At 42.7% G+C, this 19,716-nt stretch overlaps 1 long non-coding RNA gene across 2 annotated transcripts in view; it reads left to right on the top strand.

Moving 5' to 3' along the window:
* LOC139033550 (uncharacterized) overlaps window positions 1–15,945 on the top strand; it is a 51,607-nt gene extending 35,662 nt beyond the window's left edge. The window contains exons 2-4 of one of the 2 annotated variants that reach the window (XR_011486100.1): window positions 3,634–3,741; window positions 4,270–4,334; window positions 14,713–15,945. This is a non-coding gene — a long non-coding RNA (uncharacterized lncRNA). The remainder of the gene's footprint in view (window positions 1–3,633; window positions 3,742–4,269; window positions 4,335–14,712) is intronic. The other variant, XR_011486101.1, reaches the window with a different exon arrangement.
* The last annotated feature ends 3,771 nt before the right edge of the window (window positions 15,946–19,716 follow it).

Here is a 19,716-nt window from a genome sequence, read left to right as displayed (position 1 = left end):
CTTACAAATAGCTGTGAAATGAAGAGAAGTGAAAAGCAAAGGAGAAAAGGAAAGATATTCCCATTTGAATGCAGAGTTTCAAAGAATAGCAAGGAGAGATAAGAAAGCCTTCCTCAGCAATCAATGCAAAGAAATAGAGGAAAACAACAGAAAGGGAAAGACTAGAGATCTCTTCAAGAAAATTAGAAATACCAAGGGAACATTTCATGCAAAAATGGGCACAATAAAGGACAGAAATGGTATGGACCTAAAAGAAGCAAAAGATATTAAGAAGAGGTGGCAAGAACACAGAGAAGAACTGTACAAAAAAGATCTTCATGACCCAGATAATCACATGGTGTGATCACTCACCTAGAGCCAGACATCCTGGAATGTGAAGTCAGGTGGGCCTTAGAAAGCATCACCACGAACAAAGCTAGTGGAGGTGATGAAATTCCAGTTGAACTATTTCAAATCCTGAAAGATGATGCTGTGAAAGTGCTGCACTAAATATGCCAGCAAATTTGGAAAACTCAGCAGTGGCCACAGGACTGAAAAAGGTCGGTTTTCATTCCAATCCCTAAGAAAGGCAATCCCAAAGAATGCTCAAACTACCACACAATTGCAATCATCTCACATGCTAGTAAAGTAATGCTCAAAATTCTCCAAGCCAGGCTTCAGCAATACGTGAACCGAGAACTTCCAGATGTTTAGCTGGTTTTAGAAAAGGCAGAGGAACCAGAGATCAAATTGCCAATATCTGCTGGATCATCGAAAAAGCAAGAGAGTTCCAGAAAAACATCTACCTCTGCTTTACTGACTATGCCAAAGCCTTCGACTGTGTGGATCACAATAAACTGTGGAAAATTCTTCAAGAGATGGGAATACCAGACCACCTGACCTGCCTCTTGAGAAACCTGTATGCAGGTCAGGAAGCAACAGTTAGAACTGGACATGGAACAACAGACTGGTTCCAGATAGGAAAAGGAGTACGTCAAGGCTGTATATTGTCACCCTGCTTATTTAACTTATATGCAGAGTACATCATGAGAAATGCTGGGCTGGAAGAAGCACAAGCTGGAATCAAGATTGCTGGGAGAAATATCAATAACCTCAGATATGCAGATGACACCACCCTTATGACAGAAAGTGAAGAGGAACTAAAAAGCCTCTTGATGAAAGTGAAAGAGGAGAGTGAAAAAGTTGGCTTAAAGCTCAACATTCAGAAAACTAAGATCATGGCATCTGGTCCCATCACCTCATGGGAAATAAATGGGGAGACAGTGGAAACAGTGTCAGACTTTATTTTTTTGGGCTCCAAAATCACTGGCAGATGGTGACTGCAGCCATGAAATTAAAAGATGCTTACTCCTTGGAAGGAAAGTTATGACCAACCTAGATAGCATATTAAAAAGCAGAGACATTACTTTGCCAAAGAAGGTCCGTCTGGTCAAGGCTATTGTTTTTCCAGTGGTCATGTATGGATGTGAGAGTTGGACTGTGAAGAAAGCTGGGCACAGAGAAATTGATGCTTTTGAACTGTGGTGTTGGGGAAGACTGTTGAGAGTCCCTTGGACTGCAAGGAGATCCAACCAGTGCAGCCTGAAGGAGATAAGTCCTGGGTGTTCATGGAAGGACTGATGCTGAAGCTGAAACTCCAATAGTTTGGCCACCTCATGTGAAGAGTTGACTCATTGGAAAAGACCCTGATGCTGGGAGGGATTGGGGGCAGGAGGAGAAGGGGACGACAGAGGATGAGATGGCTGGATAGCATCACCGACTCGATGGGCATGAGTTTGAGCAAACTCCGGGAGTTTGTGATGGACAGGGAGGCCTGGCGTGCTGTGATTCATGGGGTCACAAAGAGTTGGACACGACTGAGCGACTGAACTGAACTAATAAAGAAAACTAGGAGACCAGTTTAGAGACTACTAAAATCACCATGTGAGAAATGATGGTGACTGAGTTAGAGCGAGAAGAAAGTGAAAGTGCAAGTCACTCAGTCATGTCCAACGCTTTGCGACCCCATGAACTCTATGGTCCATGGAGTTCCATGGAGTTCTCCAGGCCAGAATACTGGAGTGGGTAGGTACCTATCCATTCTCCAGGGGATCTTCCCAATCCAGGGGTTTGAACCCAGGTCTCCCACATTGCAGGAAGATTCTTTACCAGCTGAGCCACCAGGGAAGCCCAAAAATACTGGAGTGGTTAGCCTATCCCTTCTCCAGCAGATCTTCCCAGCCCAGGAATCGAACTGGGGTCTCCTGCATTGCAGGCGGCTTCTTTACCAACTAAGTTATCAAAGTTAGAGTAGAAATGGTAAATTGTGGAGATGGGGAAAGCAGTCAAATTTCAGGTATTTTGGTCACTTAGTACTAGGTTGGACACAGGATTTGCGGATTCCCCAATGTCATTCTGCAATGTTTTCACTTGCCAGACTGTATGAATGGAAGGATCATTTGCTGAAAGACAAAATACTGGAAGAATACAGTTGGCTTATTTGGGGTAAAAGAGAGAAGATATTTAGTTCAAGACACCTGTGAAATATCCAAATAGCAATAGTAAAGTAGCAGTTGGCTATATAGATATGGCTCAGAAGAGAGGACAGAGCCAGAGCTATACGTTAAGGACAATGAGAATGGATGACATGATCCGGGAAGATTCCATGGAAGGAGTTGAGAAAGCCTTGTGGGACAGGAACCAGGACAAGCCCAGCTCTTCAGGGCAGTGTCTCAGAGGACAAGAAGGGTGAGGAGCATCCTATGGGCTTCCAGGGTGCCAGCCCAGAAGGGTTTCTGCAGGAGGGCTTCAGCCTGGCATGGCCAGCTGAGAAGTTGAGAGACAAGGAGTGCCCACAAGTAACCCTGGGGGGCTGACCCCAAGAAGGTCCCAGCTGGGGGCCTTGGTGACAGGCTGTCCTGCGGGGCTGATGGAGGCCGGGGAAGAGTGGAGGAGATGGGGAGACAGAGACAACAAGAGGGAAGTCTATGTGAGGAGGAAGGAGTCAGCATTTGCGACTCTGCAGGGGCCTTTGAGGAGGGGAAGGGAGCGGACAGAGGCCAGCGGCCGGCGGGAAAGTGTTTCCCAAAGAGGCCTTTCCTCCTGTGCCTTAGGAAGACGGGGAATGTTGACAATAGAGGACCGAGAGTGAGACAGAGTGAGCTATTCGAAGAACCCTGGGCAGGGTGGGGAGCTGGGCGCCCAGCTCACAGCAGGGGAAGGGAGGGCTGCCTGGTCTTCTAAAGGGGTAGGAGCCTTCTCCTCCATCATTGCAGGAGAAAGGAGGGCAGGGTGGCGGGGACTCAAATGCATGGGGACCTCAGGGGTTAGGCAGCTCCTCCGTCAGCACAGGCGGGGGGGGGGGGGGGGGGGGGGGCGAGGGTGAAGCCCTCTCCATCAGGGGCTCCAGAGGCCCTCCACACCGCCAGGGAGAACCAAGCCGAGAGCCTTCTAGTTGCAGCGGGCTTTCCTCCTTCATCCGCCAGGAGCTGGTCCCCATCTCGTGCCTGGTGGGTGGCTGCAGGTCTCCACCCTTCTGTTCTCCCATCCCTTCCTCCCCAGCGGATGGGGAGATCCCCTCATGAAGAGGCCTGGGATCGTCCGGGAGCTCGCTGCCCTCAGAGGTGGCCTTGCTCACCTCTGTCCTGCCTCCAGGCCCCCTTCGCATCGTGGCCCTGGTCATCACTGTGGCTGTCACCTGGATCGTAGTCAGCATCCTCCTCGGTGGCCTTGGCTTTCCTCAAATCCAGCAACTCTTCACCAGTGAGTGTGGGACTTTCCCTCGCCCCACTATGAGGGTCGCCGGCGGCAGGCACCCGGACCTGCGGGCTGAGGCTCTCAGGACGGGGCTGGCAGTGGTCTGATTTGTCTGTCTCTCCTGGGGGGACACCGAGAGCTGTCCTCGCTGGTCTGCCTCTTGGTGTCTGGCACAGCCTGACACTTACCACCCAGTTGCTTTGGCTGGACACACCAGTCCCCACTCATTAGAATTCATTCGGGTCAGTTGGAGTCACTGGGGCTTGAGTGGGGGGCAGGGGGGCTTTGGCTGAATCTTGGGGATGACGCCCTCGTTGGTCCCTAGAGGCTTTCCACTGGGTTCTGAGATGGGGAGGAAACTTGACCCCTCCTTGCTTGGGACACCTCACCTATGTACTTTTATTTTTGAATGAATGAAGTCGCTCAGTCGTGTCCAACTCTTTGTGACCCCATGGACTGTAGCCTACCAGGCTCCTCTGTCCATGGGATTTTCCAGGCAAGAGTACTGGAGTGGGTTGCCATTTCCTTCTCCAGGGGATCTTCCTGACCCAGGGATCGAACCTACATCTCCTGCATTGCAGGAACTGGTATGTAAACTGGTATGTAAATCATTGACTTCTTTCACTTAGCATAATGCCTTTGAGAATCGGTCAAGATTTTCTATTGTATCAATAGTTGTTATTTTATATTAAGTAATATTTCATTGTATGAATGTATTACCATTTATCCATTCACTCACTGAGGAACATTTTAATTGTTTAGCTCTTATGGACAGAATATATTTGAGTCATGTTTTCTTTTATCCAACTTGATAATCTCTCTTAATTGGTGTATTTAGCTTATTTACATTTACTGTGATTATTGAGATGTTTGGATTTAATACTATAAAATAGTATTTTATGTTTCTTTTATTTTGAACATTTTTCTGGTATTCCATTATAACTTATTTATAGTGTTTTTGAGTATATTTTGAACATTTTTCTGGTATTCCATTATAACTTATTTATAGTGTTTTTGAGTATTTCTCTTTATACATTATCTTTAGTGGTTGCTCTAGGGATTAACACATGTACACTTTTCAGAAACTATTTAGAATTAATGTATCTATTTCAGATCAATATCTTACTATTCAACTGAAATAAATACCTTTACCTTCCACATAATTATGCTATAAGTATTATATATTACATCTATGTGCATTGAAAATTCTATCAAAGATCATTATATTTTTTGCTTTCAACCAAATATGCTATAAAGAACTCAAGAGGAGAGAAGTCTACTATATTTACCCAGATATTTACCATTTCTCTTGACATTTTTTTATTCCCAATGATGTAACTTTTTTCCTGGTATCATTTCCTTTCCATCCTAAGAAACTTTTTAGTAATTCTTTTAGAGCAGGTTTCTGGTTCAAATTCTTTTAGTTTTTCTTCACCTGAGAATGCATTTATTTAACCTTCATTATGAGTGATATTTTTGCTGGATTTAGAATTCTGGATTGACAATTCTTTTCTTTCAGGACTTGGAAAATAGTATGTACTTCCTTCTTGATCCTGTGGCTTTTGAAATGAAAGCTGTTTTCCCCTAATATATTATTTGTCCCTGGCTGATTTCAAGACCTTTTCTTTCTGTTTAGCTTTCAGCATTTGATTATGATATAGCTAGGCATGGAGTCCTTTGTGTATATCCTGTATGGGGTTTGCTCATCTTCTTGAATCTGTAGATTTATGTTTTTTCCCTAAAACTTGGGGTATTTTCAGTCATTAGTTTTTCAATACAGCACTCTTCCTGCTCTCCTTCTTGGATTACATTGATTTGATTTTTAGAATTTTTGTTATTGACCCACAGGTTCCCAAGGCTCTGTTCATCTTTTTTTCAATCTGTTTTCTCTCTGTTCAGATTGAGTAATTTCTAGTGTCCTATCTTCAAGTTCACTTATTCTTTCCTACGTCATCTCTATTTTACCACTGAGTCCATCTGGAGATTTTTCCTGACTGATTATTTCAGTTCTAAAATTTATATTTGGTTCTTCTTTGTATCTTTTATTTCCTTGCTGATGCTTTCTATTTTAATATTTGTTTAAATAGTATTGACAATTGTCCAACAGAGACTTTTTATAATAGCTGCTTTAAAGTTCTCGTCAAATCTCTATCCTCTCATTGTTACTATCTATTGATTGTCATTTAGCAAGTTGAGATTTTCCTGCTCATTTTTATGCCAAGTATTTTTTTGGTTTGCATCCTGGGCATATTGAATATTACATCATGAGAGTCTCAGTTTTGTTTATATCCTAGGAAAATGCTAATATTTTTGCTTTAGTCTTTGGTGAGCTATGGGTTCCTATGTCAGTTCAATTTTCAGGTTTTGCAGTACTAATTGCACCTGTCCAGCATATGCACCATCCTGTGGTCAGCCTGACACCTGAGTGAAGATCTACCTGTTAGCTCAGTTCTTAAAATCTTTGGTATATAAATTACTGTCAAATACATGCATGAGTGTGTCACACTGGCTCAGGAGTTCATAAACAACTTTATGGGGGTGACTCTTCGAAATTCCTCTCTCTCTCTATTATCTCCAAAGTATTTTTAGCTCCCAAATCTCTTCTTTTTATTCCCCCACCCAAAACTGCCCTCTTCTGTGACTGTACCACGTCCAAAGTCAAGCAGAAAGAAGACAAAGAAAGGGGGAGAAAGCATTGGGATATGTTCCTGCCCTCTTGGAGTGATGACTCAATTCAGTGGAGGGAAATGTTACTCTCTCTGAGTTTTGGCTCCCACATGCCTTTGACTGTGTGGATCACAACAAACTATGGAAAATTCTTAAAGAGATGGGAATACCAGACCACCTGACCTGCCTTCTGAGAAATCTGTATGCAGGTCAAGAAGCAACAGTTAGAACTGGACATGGAACAACAGACTGGTTCAAAATTGGGAAAGGAGTATGTCAAGGCTGTACATTGTCACCCTGCTTATTTAACTTATATGCAGAGAATATCATGGGAAATGCTGAGCTGGATGAAGCACAAGCTGGAAATCAAGATTTCTGGGAGAAATATCAATAACCTCAGATATGCAGATGACATCACCCTTATGGCAGAAAGCAAAGAGGAACTAAAGAGCTCTTGATGAAGGTGAAAGAGGAGAGTGAAAAAGCTGGCTTAAAACTCAACATTCAAAAAACTAAGATCATGGCATCTGGTCCCATCACTTCATGGCAAATAGATGGGGAAACAATGGAAACAGTGACAGACTTTATTTTCTTGGCTCCAAAATCACTGCAGATGCTGACTGCCACCATAAAATTAAAATACACTTACTCCTTGGAAGAAAAGCTATGACCAACCTAGACAGCATATGTACACCCATGGCTGATTCATGTCAATGTATGGCAAAAACCACTACAATATTGTAACTAGCCCCCAATTAAAATAAATAAATTGATTAAAAAAAAACAGCAGCAACATTAGTTTGCTGCCAAAGGTCCAACTAGTCAAAGCCATGGTTTTTTCAGTAGTCACGTATGGATGTGAGAGTTGGATTATGAAGAAAGCTGAGCACTGAACAATTGATGCTTTTGGAACTGTGATGTTGGAGAAGACTCTTGAGTCCCTTGGACTGCAAGGAGATCCAACCAGTCCATCCTAAAGGAGATCAGTCCTGGGTGTTCATTGGAAGGACTGATGCTGAAGCTGAAACTCCAACACTTTGGCCATCTGATGTGAAGAGCTGACTCATTTGAAAAGACCCTGATGCTGGGAAAGATTGAGAGCAGGAAGAGAAGGGGACGACAGAGGATGAGATGGTTGGATGGCATCACTGACTCAGTGGACATGGGTTTGGGTAGACTCCGGCAGTTGGTGATGGACAGGGAGGCCTGGCGTGCTGTGGTTCATGGAGTTGCAAAGAGTCGGACATGACTGAGCGACTGAACTGAACTGAGTTGAAGCCAGGATATACCAAAATGAAAAACATGGTACTTCTTTGGGGTACTTCAAGTTATGGTGTTCTTCCATTATATATTTTCAACTGAACAGCATTTCTAAATTGATCAGGGAAAGTTCCAAATTCAACCTGGCTTAGTCTCTGAAGTTCTGACCCACTTGCCTTTCATTTATCAATGTAGGCCAGGCTGACTTGCAGTCAGGATACCTCCATACTAAAAGAAATAATTGTTGACTGATATTTCAGTTAAGACTTATATTTGCAAGTGGTGAGAATTTCAATCTAAATCAGCTTTATAAAAAGGGCAGTTTGCTGGCTCACTAACAGAGTTGTCCAGGGACAGATCTAGTTTTAGATAATATGACCTAATCCAGGACCTCAGAATATTATCAAGACAAGAACTCTCTCTATTTCTCAGTTGTGCTTTCCTCAGTATTATATGTATTTTTGAAAGAGTCAATTCCTAGGCAGGTTGATAAGAAGTCTAGAGGTCCCCAAGGAGAGAGGGGTGTCCCAAGAAGAGAGGGGTCTGGAATTCTCAAGGAGGAAGAAAGGACAACCCCCCCCCCCCGCATTCCTTAGGATTATATAACAATAATGTATCCTGCTTGAGGACAGTCTCTGGAAAAAAACCTTTCTGGCTAATCCTGTTATCTTAAAATGTAAATTATGGGAGTAGGTCTAGTGAGGTCTTTACAACCTCCAGACATTCTTTTGATTCACTGTAATAACTAATTGGAGAGTATATAACTCCATTGCTAACACTAGCAAGGGAGTACTCTTTCTGCCCCCTTCTGATGCCTATGTCAGAAGCTTTCTCTATCTCCTTTATACTTTAATAAAACTTTATTACACAAAAGCTCTGAGCGATCAAGTCTCTGGCCCCAGATTGAATTCTTCTCCTCCGGAGGCCAAGAATCCCAGCGTCTTTGCATGGTTCAGCAACAACCTTTCATCTTGGGGGCTCATCCGGGATTCTTCAGGACAAGGTAAGGATGCTTGGAGCTCTAGTTCTTTGTTCTCCTAGCGAACACGTTTTCTGCTGTACTTTACTAACTCTACGGTGTGCTTGTGTGAATGAATGACACGCCCTGCGCAAAGCAAGTGAGGAGCCCTGCTCTGCGGTTCCATGGTGACCTCATACAGCTTATGGCAGAAACCTGTCAGGGGTTTATACCGACCTGCCAATGCCAAGAGGCACCCAATGTCTCCTTTGGGGACCGACCAGAAATGGGCAAAGCATGTGGACCAAACTCTCCTTTCTCGGTCAAACTTTTCAGTCTCTTTGACCATTTCATAACTCCTTGGAATTAGAAGTACTAACCTAATCTGTCAGATCATAGACTTTCAAGGGACTTGTGATCTATGCTGTTACTGTGTACTGTTACTTAGGTCCCAAACTTGGATTGGTAGTCAGGAAGCGCCTAGCCTCGCTAGGATGGAAAGTTTGGAAGCTAGATGGAGCTCTAGCTTCCAAGAGGTTAAAGGTTACTCAGATTGAAACTGTAATGAATTTTTCCCCTTTGGTAACGCTGGCTTTTAGTGGACCAGAGGAGGCTCTTATACTGGTGTGGTGATGCTTGGAAGGAACATCTCAGTTTTATGTTCATACCAGTCTTACTGTGGTCAGGAATTTACTCAGGGTCGTGCACAGGCACTCAGGTGATGAATGTTTCCCCCAGCGGTCTTAGCTTGGGAGGCATTCCAGAAGGTTACTCTGATTGCACCCCCGGTGGCATCAGAGGCAAGCAAGGTTTTAATGGTGAGGAGCTGGACGTCAGTCAGGGATGCCATCAGGTCTACCCCTGGTGCATCCCCACCCCATCTCGGTGGTAGAACCGGGAGGGACGAGTAGGTTGCCTGTGTCGGTAAGGGACAGACTAAGTCCAACCAGGAAGAAAAGCTTTGGTGTAAAGTCTGTCTACACCCCCATCTAGAGCAGGGAGGGACGCCTCCCGTAGAAAAGCAGTGCTGGTCGTTTTTTTTCCTCTCTTACAGATGGGAGCTAACAATTCCAGCCTCACTCCTTTGAACTGTATCCTGAAAAACTGGGATAGATTTGATCCCCAGGGCTTAAAGAAGACACACCTGGTCTTCCTATGTGATACTGCATGGCCACAGTATCCATTGGAGGATGGTGAATGGTGGCCGGTTGGAGGGTCTCTTAAGTATGATACTGTTTTACAATTAGACCAGTTCTGTAGAAAACAAGGAAAATGGGTAAAAGTAGCATATGTGTTCTTGGAGAAGGAAATGGCAACCCACTCCAGTATTCTTACCTGGAGAATCCCAGGGATGGGGGAGCCTGGTGGGCTGCAGTCTATGGGGTCGCACAGAGTCGAACATGACTGAAGTGACTTAGCAGCAGCAGCAGCAGCATATGTGTTGCCCTTTTTCTCTCTGCGAAATATGCCAGACTTATGTCCTAAGGGTATAGATTTGGGTGTGACTCCTTCAGCTCCCTCCTGTCCTCCTACTTTGCTAGATGAGATGGAGGACAGGAGACAAAGAGATAAAGAAAAGCAGGTTTCTCCAATCTATCCCTGGGATCATATGTGCAGAGCAGCCAGAGAGACTGAGGAACAGCCACACAAGCTGTTGCCTCTTCATGAAGCACCCACCGGGAGAAATAATTCAGTCTATGAGAGTTAATAAGCCTTTTTCTTATCAAGAAATACAAAGAATCAAGGAGGATCTGGGAGACTATTTAGAGGACCCAGAAAAATATATTAGAGCTTTTAAAGGTGTTACTCTGCTTTATGACCTTACTTGGAAGGATGTGATGTATATCTTGGGACAAACGCTGACTCCCGACTCAAAAAGTCGAGTTTTGGGAAAAGCGGTTGCTTATGGAGATGAATGGCTTGGTAATGAATCAGTAGGGAAGAGGGAGGATGAGATAACTGCCCTCCCCACTGGGAATCAGGCAGTCCCAACTACAGAACCAGACTGGGACTACAACACAGCTAAAGGAAGATGGGATCAGAGTCATTTTGTCAGATGTATTCTTGAAGGACTCAGGCAGGCATGTGCTAAGCCTTTAAACTATGGCAAATTGGCAGACATAGAACAGGAGGAGAAGGAAGCTCCTGGTAAATTCCTAGATAGACTGAGAGAAGCCCTTCGCAGATTCACTGAGATTGATCCCGAAAGTGAAGAGGGAAAAGTGATCTTAAAGGATAGATTTCTCACTCAGTCAGCTCCAGATATCCGCTGTAAGCTATTAAAATGGGCGTATGGACCAAATCAGTCTTTAGATAATCTGTTACAACTGGCTCAGACAGTCTATTATGGTAGGGAATATGAGGAAAAGAAAGAAAGGCAGAGAAGACAAAGGAACAGGCAGAAGCCCTCGCAATGGCTATGAAAACCGTTCCTAAACAGCCTGGGGAAAATTCCCAGAGGGACCCAGGTGAAAAGGATGGGCTTGCTATTACTGTGGAAAGGAGGGGCACCTCAAGTGGGATTGCCCTCAGGCATCTAAGCCGCCCTGGCTCCATGTCTGGTCTGCAAAGGACCACACTGGAAGAGACTGCCCCCAGAGGCATAGGTTTCAGGGGTTGGACTCTCAAGACAATCAGGACTGAAGGTGCCCGGGGTCCCCACACAAAGCTCCCATCCTAATTACATCTGAGGAACCCTGGGTATTGCTAACTATGGGGGGGGGGGCAATCCATCAATTTCCTTTTAGATACTGGAGCAACATACTATATGCTTAATGAAGCCCCTGGCCCACTTTGTTCCCGATTCGCTTCCCTAATGGGACTGTCTGGACGAGCAAAAGCATATTATTCAGTGTTTCTGTCAGTTTTGACTGGGATTCGGTGCTATTTTCACACGAGTTTCTGATCGTGCCAGTCTCCCTCACCCCTTTTGGGGAGGGATATACTGAGCAAGGTCCATGCCTCTGTTTTCATGAATATGGAGTCTTCCTTTCTCTCCCTTTAATTGAACAAAATGTAAATCCTAGAGTATGGGCTGATGGAAAATCTGTGGGTTGAGCACAAAATGCTATTCCTGTAGTTGTCAAGCTCAAAGACCCACACTTATTTCCACATAAGAAGCAGTATCCACTGAAACCTGAGGTTAAGGAAGGGTTAAAACCCATCATTGAGAATTTAAAGGAGCAGGGACTATTAATTCCCTGTAACAGTCCATGCAACACTCCTATTTTGGGTATAAAGAAATCAAATGGTAAATGGAGACTAGTTCAAGATTTATGAATAATAAATGAGGCTGTAGTTCCTTTACACCCCGCGGTGCCTAATCCTTATACTCTATTGTCTGAAATTCCTGAATGAGCCAAATATTTCTCAGTAATTGATTTAAAAGATGCCTTCTATTCAGTGCCTTTGGCAGAGGAAAGTCAATTTCTATTCACCTTTCAGGACCCTACACAGCCAGCTTCTCAGTTAACCTGGACAGTTTTGCCCCAGGGATTTCGTGACAGTCCTCACTTATTTGGACAAAGTTTGTCACAGGATCTAGAAAACTTTAATAGCTCCAAAACAGTGGTGTTACAATATGTAGATGATATTTTGCTGTGTGCTAAGGCTGAGGAAGCTTGTCATGAGCCTCAGAAGACTTCTTAAAATTTCTGACAGGCTGCAGGTTACAAGGCATCAAGAGAAAAGGCTCAGCTTTGTCAACAATCTGCTAGATATCTGGGCCTAATCATATCAAAAGGGACTAGGGCCATAGGCCCAGAGAGAATTAAACCTATACTAAATCATCCCCTACCTATGACTTTAGGACAATTGAGAGGATTTTTGGGAATCATGGGTTACTCTGTGATTGGATTCCGGGTTATGGGGAAGTTGCCTGGCCTTTATATCAACTTATAGCTGAGACTCAGCAGGCCCAAACCGACAAACTGGTTTGGTCTCCAGATACTCAAAAGGCTTTTAAGGTTCTTCAGATTGCTCTCCTGCAAGCTCCTGCTCTGAGCTTGCCCACAGGGTCAGAATTTAATTTGTTTGTCACTGAAAGAAAAGGTATGGCCTTGGGAGTTTTGACACAACCCCAAGGGCCTCACCAGCAACCTATTGCTTATCTAAGCAGAGAATTAGATTTAATTTCACAGTGGGTGGCCCCACTGCCTAAGAGTAATTGGGGCAGCGGCTTTATTAGCACCTGAAGCTTTAAAAATAATTAATGGATGAAACCTTACTGTACTGACTTCTCATGATGTGAGTGGAATCTTAAATTCTAAGGTTAATATTTGGATGACAGACAGTAGGCTTCTTAAATATCAGTCATTGTTGTTAGAAGGACCAGTAACTAAGCTTAAAGTTTGTGGAAATTTAAATCCTGCCACTTTCCTTCCTGAGAAGGAAAATGAAACACCTGATCACGATTGTTCCCAATTCCTAACTTTAAACTATGCAGCTCGGGAGGATCTAATGGATAGATACCCCATTAGACAATCCTGACATGGAGATATTTACCGATGGCAGTTCTTTTGTTTGGGATGGAAAGCGTAAAGCAGGTTACACCGTGGTGACTGCTGAACAGGTTTTAGAAGCAAAATCTCTCCCCCAGGGAACCAGTGCTCAGTTAGCGGAGCTTGTGGCTCTGACCCGAGCTCTAGAGTTAAACAAAGGGCAGCAGGTAAATATCTACACTGATTCTAAGTATGCTTATTTGACTTTACATGCTCATGCTGCAATATGGAAAGAAAGGCAGTTTAAAACAGCAACAGGAGAACCTATTAAACATTTCAGAGAGATCGAGAGACTTTTAACTGCTATATATTGTCCTAAAGAAGTAGCTGTTATGCATTGCAAAGGACACAACAGGGATGGGAGTAAAGTAGCTGAAGGTAATCAGCTGGCTGACTGTCAAGCCAGAAAAGCGGCACTTTACAAAACCTCCTCCCTACAGACGCCTTTGATCTGGACAGGTCCTGTGGAACAGGAAAAAACCACAATATACTGAAGAAGAATTGGAAAGATATGAGAAAAGCAGAGCAAAGATTACTGATAAAGGATGGTTACAGTCTGAGGATGGACAATTAATAATTCCTGAAAGTGCTCAATGGAAAATTCTTAGGGGTTTACACCAGAGTTTTCATTTGGGTGCAGAGAGTACTTACCAGATGGCTTCTCGTTTGTTTGAAGGTAAAAATGTAATGAAAACTTTAAAGAACATTATCAAAAGGTGTGAGGTTTGTCAGAAAAATAACCCAAAGACTGAAAAGCTAGCAAAATCTGGATTACAACGAAGTGGAAAGTATCCTGGAGAGGACTGGGAAATTGATTTTACTCATATGCCAAAAGCTAATGGGTATTCTTGCTTACAAGTTTGGGTGGATACTTTTACTGGATGGATTGAGGCTTTTCCCTGTCATAGTGAACAGGCTAAGGAGGTTATAAAGATTTTAATCCATGAAATTATCCCCAGGTTTGGGCTGCCACGGAGCCTTCAGAGTGACAATGGCTCCGCCTTTAAAGCTGCTGTAACTCAGGGGGTATCTAAAGCTCTAGGAATAGAATATCACTTATACTGTTCCTGGAGATCCCAATCCTCAGGAAAGGTTGAAAAAGCTAATGACATTATCAAAAGACATCTGCGCAAAAGACGCAGGACAATTGGATTAGTCTTACCCATTGCTTTAATGAGGGCTCGAAATGTCCCCCTTTTGAATGTATTTATGGAAGGCCTTTCTTACACACAGACACTGTTATAGACCCTAAAGCCTTGGAATTAACTAATTATGTAACTCAGCTCTCAGCTTTTCAACAGGCATTAACAGAACTCCAGGAGACGACTCCTGACCCAGCCTCTGAGTCAAGCAAGCCTCTATTTGAGCCAGGAACCGAGGTCCTCATAAAAACATTGGGGTCTGGGGGCCCATCCCTCGAGCCCCTCTGGGAAGGCCCTTACCAGGTTATTCTTTCTTCTCCCACAGCTGTCAAAGTGCCAGGAATTGATTCGTGGGTACATCACACTCGAGTTAAGAGGTGGCACCCTGACCAGAACTAAGTGACTTCATTTTATGTCTTTACTTTCTATGCTCTGACTTTGTACTTTTCAGATGGGCCTGATAATCTATGTGAGCCTACTTATGCTGACTCCAAAAATCCTGAGTCTGCCATTTGATCCTCAAGACAATGCCTTCCTGTCCTGGGCTCAACTCCTATGCAGCATTTCACAATCAGTCTAACTGCTGGGTCTGTGGAGCACTCCCCTCTTCATCAGTGGAAGGCTTCCTGTGGTGGACATCTCCACTTCAAGGAAAAGACTTTCTCCAAGTCTGCGAATACCTTCAACAACAATCATATGTGATGCCTCTTCTTCATCTGATGACATCTAACAACCTTAAGATGGACTGATGTAACTATGGACATAATGTGACTTTTCATTTTGATTTTAACTTGGTTTAATGACTATTTTGCCTTACGTCTGTAACTGTATAATGGGGTTTTCTAACCGTCTAAAAGCTTTTAATTTACAAATGGTTGTCCAAGCTCCTACGAGTGCCACAGCCTCCTCCAACTATTACTTGGGGCCCCTGGATCAGAGACCCTCAATATGAGGGTTAGGAGAATATGTTGCCTCAACAATTTAGGGACCATGCCCCTAAACAGCAGGAAGTAGTTATGGAATGAAAATGATGCCCCTTTCCCTTGGCAAGCATAATTCTCCTAAAAGAAAAGGGGGAATGAGAGAGTCAATTCCTAGGTAGATTGATAAGAAGTCTAGGGGTCCCCAAGGAGAGAGGGGTCTGGAATTCTCAAGAAGGAAGAAAGGACAAACTTTTTTCCCCCCTCTACATTCCTTAGGATTATATAATAATAATGTATCCTGCTTGAGGACAGTCTCTGGAAAAAAACCTTCTGGCTAATCCTGTTATCTTAAAATGTAAATTATGGGAGTAGGTCTAGTGAGGTCTTTACAACCTCCAGACATTCTTTTGATTCACTGTAATAACTAATTAGAGAGTATATAACTCCATTGCTAACACTAGCAAGGGGGTACTCTTTCTGCCCCCTTCTGATGCCTATGTCAGAAGCTTTCTCTATCTCCTTTATACTTTAATAAAACTTTATTACACAAAAGCTCTGAGCGATCAAGCCTCGTCTCTGGCCCTGGATTGAATTCTCCTCTGGAGGCCAAGAATCCTGGCGTCTTTGCATGGTTCAGCAACAACCTTTCATTTTCATATAGGTTCTTACCTTATTATAACAATATAGTTACCAATAACTTCTGATTTACAACTTCATGACAAGTCCAACAGAAAATAAAGAACACCTTTTTATTGCTCAAATGAGATTCCTGGTGTTATCTCTGATTGGATCAAAATGTTTTGCTTGAATTATCTGCCTGTATCCTAATCATATATTATGGCCTAGTAGTGACCAGACCTGTGTTACATGTATACTCTTGGAACCAGAGATAGAATCAACTTTACTCAAAGCACATAAACAAAGCACATTGCTGATCATCAGTGATGATATTCCCAAAGTAAAATCACAGTGGTGCTACCAGATGAAGAGGCAATGGATGATGGGAGAAAGAATTAACAAATGTATACTATACTGAGAGAACTCAATAACTTCCATTAGGGAAACACTTAAGTATAGACCTAATAAATTATGTCCAGTGTCAGTATGCTGACAACTACAAAACGCTGTTAAAAGAAATCAAAGACCTAAATAAATGGAGAGATATACTATGTTCATAGACTGAAGATGCAATATTGTTAACATGTAAGTTCTCTTCAATTTGATCTTTAGATTCAGTGCAATACCAAGTAAATTGCAGAAGGCTTTATCTGAAGATATTAATATTAAAGTTAATCTCTAAAATTTACAGGGAAGGCAAAGAAACCATGACAACCAAAACAATTTTGGAAAAAAGACAAAGTTGGAAGACCCACACTATCTGAGTTCAAGACTTACTGTAATGCTACAGTAATTAAGATAGTGTGATATTTATGAAAGAATAGACCCATAGCTCAATGGAACAGAATAGAGAGCCCAGAAATAAATTCGCATAAATATAGGCACATGATCTTTGAAAAAAGTGAAAAGATATTTCAAAGGAGAAATTAGCCTTTTCAAGAAAACGGTGCTGAAACACCATGGTGCAAAAAAATGTGTTCTGTAACTCAAGCCTTATAAAAATGCATTTGACAGATTAATCAACAGATGAATGGATAAAGGAAATGTGGTATATGCCTACAATGCAATATTGCTCTGCCTTAAAAGGAAGGAAATCCTGTTACATGCTACAAATAGATGAATCTTGAGGCTATTATGCTAAGTGAAATGAACCAGGTGCAAAAGAACAAATACTGCCTGATTTCATTTATATGAAGTATCTAAAACAATCAAGATGGATTGGCCATGGTGGAGAGTTCTGACAAAACATGGTCCACTGGAGAAGGGAATGGCAAACCACTTCAGTATTCTTGCCTTGAGAACCCCATGAACAGTATGAAAAGGCAAAAAGATAGGACACTGGAAGATGAACTCCCCAGGTCAGTAGGTGCCCAATATGCTACTGGAGATCAGTGGAGAAATAACTCCAGAAAGAATGAAGAGATGGAGCCAAAGCAAAAACAGCACCCAGTTGTGGATGTGACTGGTGATGGAAGTAAAGTCCAATGCTGTAAAGAGCAATATTGCATACGGAACCTGGAATGTTAGGTCCATGAATCAAGGCAAATTGGAAGTGGTCAAACAGGAGATGGCAAGAGTGAACATTGACATTTTAGGAATCAGCAAACTAAAATGGACTGGAATAGGTGAATTTAACTCAGATGACCATTATATCTACTACTTTGGGCAAGAATCCCTTAGAAGAAATGGAGTAGCCATTATAGTAAACTAAAGAGTCCAAAATGCAGTACTTGGATGCAATCTCAAAAACGACAGAAGGATTTCTGTTCGTTTCCAAGGCAAACCATTCAATATCATGGTAATCCAAGTCTATGCCCTGACTAGCAAGCTGAAGAAGCTGAAGTTGAACGGTTCTATGAAGACCTACAAGATCTAGAACTAACACCCCAAAAGATGTCCTTTTCATTAACAGGGGACTGGAATGCAAAAGTAGGAAGTCAAGAAACACCTGGAGTAACAGGCAAATTTGGCCTTGGAGTGCGGAATGAAGCAGGGCAAAGGCTAATAGAGTTTTCCCATAGCAAACACCCTTTTCCAACAACACAAGAGAAGACTCTACACATGGACATCACCAGATGGTCAATACCAAAATCAAATTGATTATATTCTTTGCAGCCAAAAATGGAGAAGCTCTATATAGTCAGCAAAAACAAGACCAGGAGCTGACTGTGGCTCAGATCATGAACTCCTTATTGCCAAATTCAGACTTAAATTGAAGAAAATAGGGAAAACCACTAGACCATTCAGGTATGACCTAAATCAAATCCCTTAGGATTATACAGTGGAAGTGACAAATAGATTCAAGGGATTAGATGTGACGGACAGAGTTCTTGAAGAACTATAGACAGGTTCGTGACATTGTGCAAGAGGCAGTGATCAAACCATTCCCCCCAAAAAGAAATGCTAAAAGGCAAAATGGCTGTCTGAAGAGGCCCTACAAATAGCTGAGAAAAGAAGGTAAGCTAGAGGCAAAGGAGAAAAGGAAAAATATACCCATTTGAATGCAGAGTTCCAAAGAATAGCAGGGAGAGATAAGAAAGCCTTCCTCAGTGATCACTGCAAAGAAATAGAGGAAAATAACAAAATGGGAAAGACTAGAGATCTCTTCAAGAAAATTAGAGATACCAAGGGAGCATTTCATGCAAAGATGAGCAAAATAAAGGACAGAAATTGTATGAACCTAACAGAAGCAGAAATTAAGAAGAGAGGAAGAATACACAGAAGAACTGTACAAAAACAATCTTCATGATGCAGATAACCATGATGGTGTGATCACTCACCTAGAGCCAGACATCCTGGAATGTGAAGTCAAGTGGGCCTTAGGAAGCATCACTAGGAACAAAGCTAGTGGAGGCGATGGAATTCCAGTTGAGCTATTTCAAATCCTAAAAGATGATGCTGTTAAGGTGTTGCCTTCAATATGCCAGCAGATTTGGAAAACTCAGCAGTGGACCCAGGACTGGAAAAGGTCAGTTTTCATTCCAATCCCAAAGAAAGGCAATGTGAAAAAATGTCCACACTACCACACAGTTGCACTCATCTCACATGCTAGCAAAGTAATGCTCAAAATTCCCCAAGCCATGTGAACCGTGAGATGTTCAAGCTGGATTTAGAAAAGGCAGAGGGACCAGAGATCAAATTGCCAACATCCGTTGGATCATTGAAAAAGCAAGAGAGTTCCAGAAAAACATCTACTTCTGCTTTATTGACTATGCCAAAGTCTTTGACTGTGTGGATCACAACAAACTGTGGAAAATTCTTAAAGAGATGGGAATACCAGACCACCTTACCTGCCTCCTGAGAAATCTGTATGCAGGTCAAGAAGCAATAGTTAGAACTGGACATGGAACAACAGACTGGTTCCAAATCAGGAAAGAAGTACATCAAGGCTGTATATTGTCACCCTGCTTATTTAACTTATATGCTAAGTACTTCATGGGAAATGCTGGGCTGGATGAAGTACAACCTGGAATCCAGATGCCTTGGAGAAATATCAATAACCTCAGATATGCAAATGACACCACCCTTATGGCAGAAATCGAAGAAGAACTAAAGAGCCTCTTGATGAAAGTGAAAGAGGAGAGTGAAAAAGCTGGCTTAAAACTCAACATTCAGAAAACTAAGATCATGGCATCTGGTCCCATCACTTCATGGCAAATAGATGGGGAAACAATGGAAACAGTGACAGACTTTCTTTTCTTGGACTCTAAAATCACTGCAGATGGTGACTGCAGCCATGAAATTAAAAGACACTTGCTTCTTGGAAGAAAAGCTATGATCAACCTAGACAGCATATTAAAAAGCAGAGACATTACTTTGCCAACAAAGGTCCGTCTAGTCAAAGCTATGGTTTTTCCAGTAGTCATGTATGGATGTGAGAGTTAGACCTTAAAGAAAGCTGAGCACTGAAGAAT

The sequence above is a fragment of the Odocoileus virginianus genome, unplaced genomic scaffold (genome assembly GCF_023699985.2).
Source record: "Odocoileus virginianus isolate 20LAN1187 ecotype Illinois unplaced genomic scaffold, Ovbor_1.2 Unplaced_Scaffold_16, whole genome shotgun sequence".
Classification (NCBI taxonomy): Eukaryota; Metazoa; Chordata; class Mammalia; order Artiodactyla; family Cervidae; genus Odocoileus; species Odocoileus virginianus.
The sequence above is the reverse complement of the archived record's forward strand: the minus strand, read 5'-3'. Positions and strand labels throughout refer to the sequence as shown.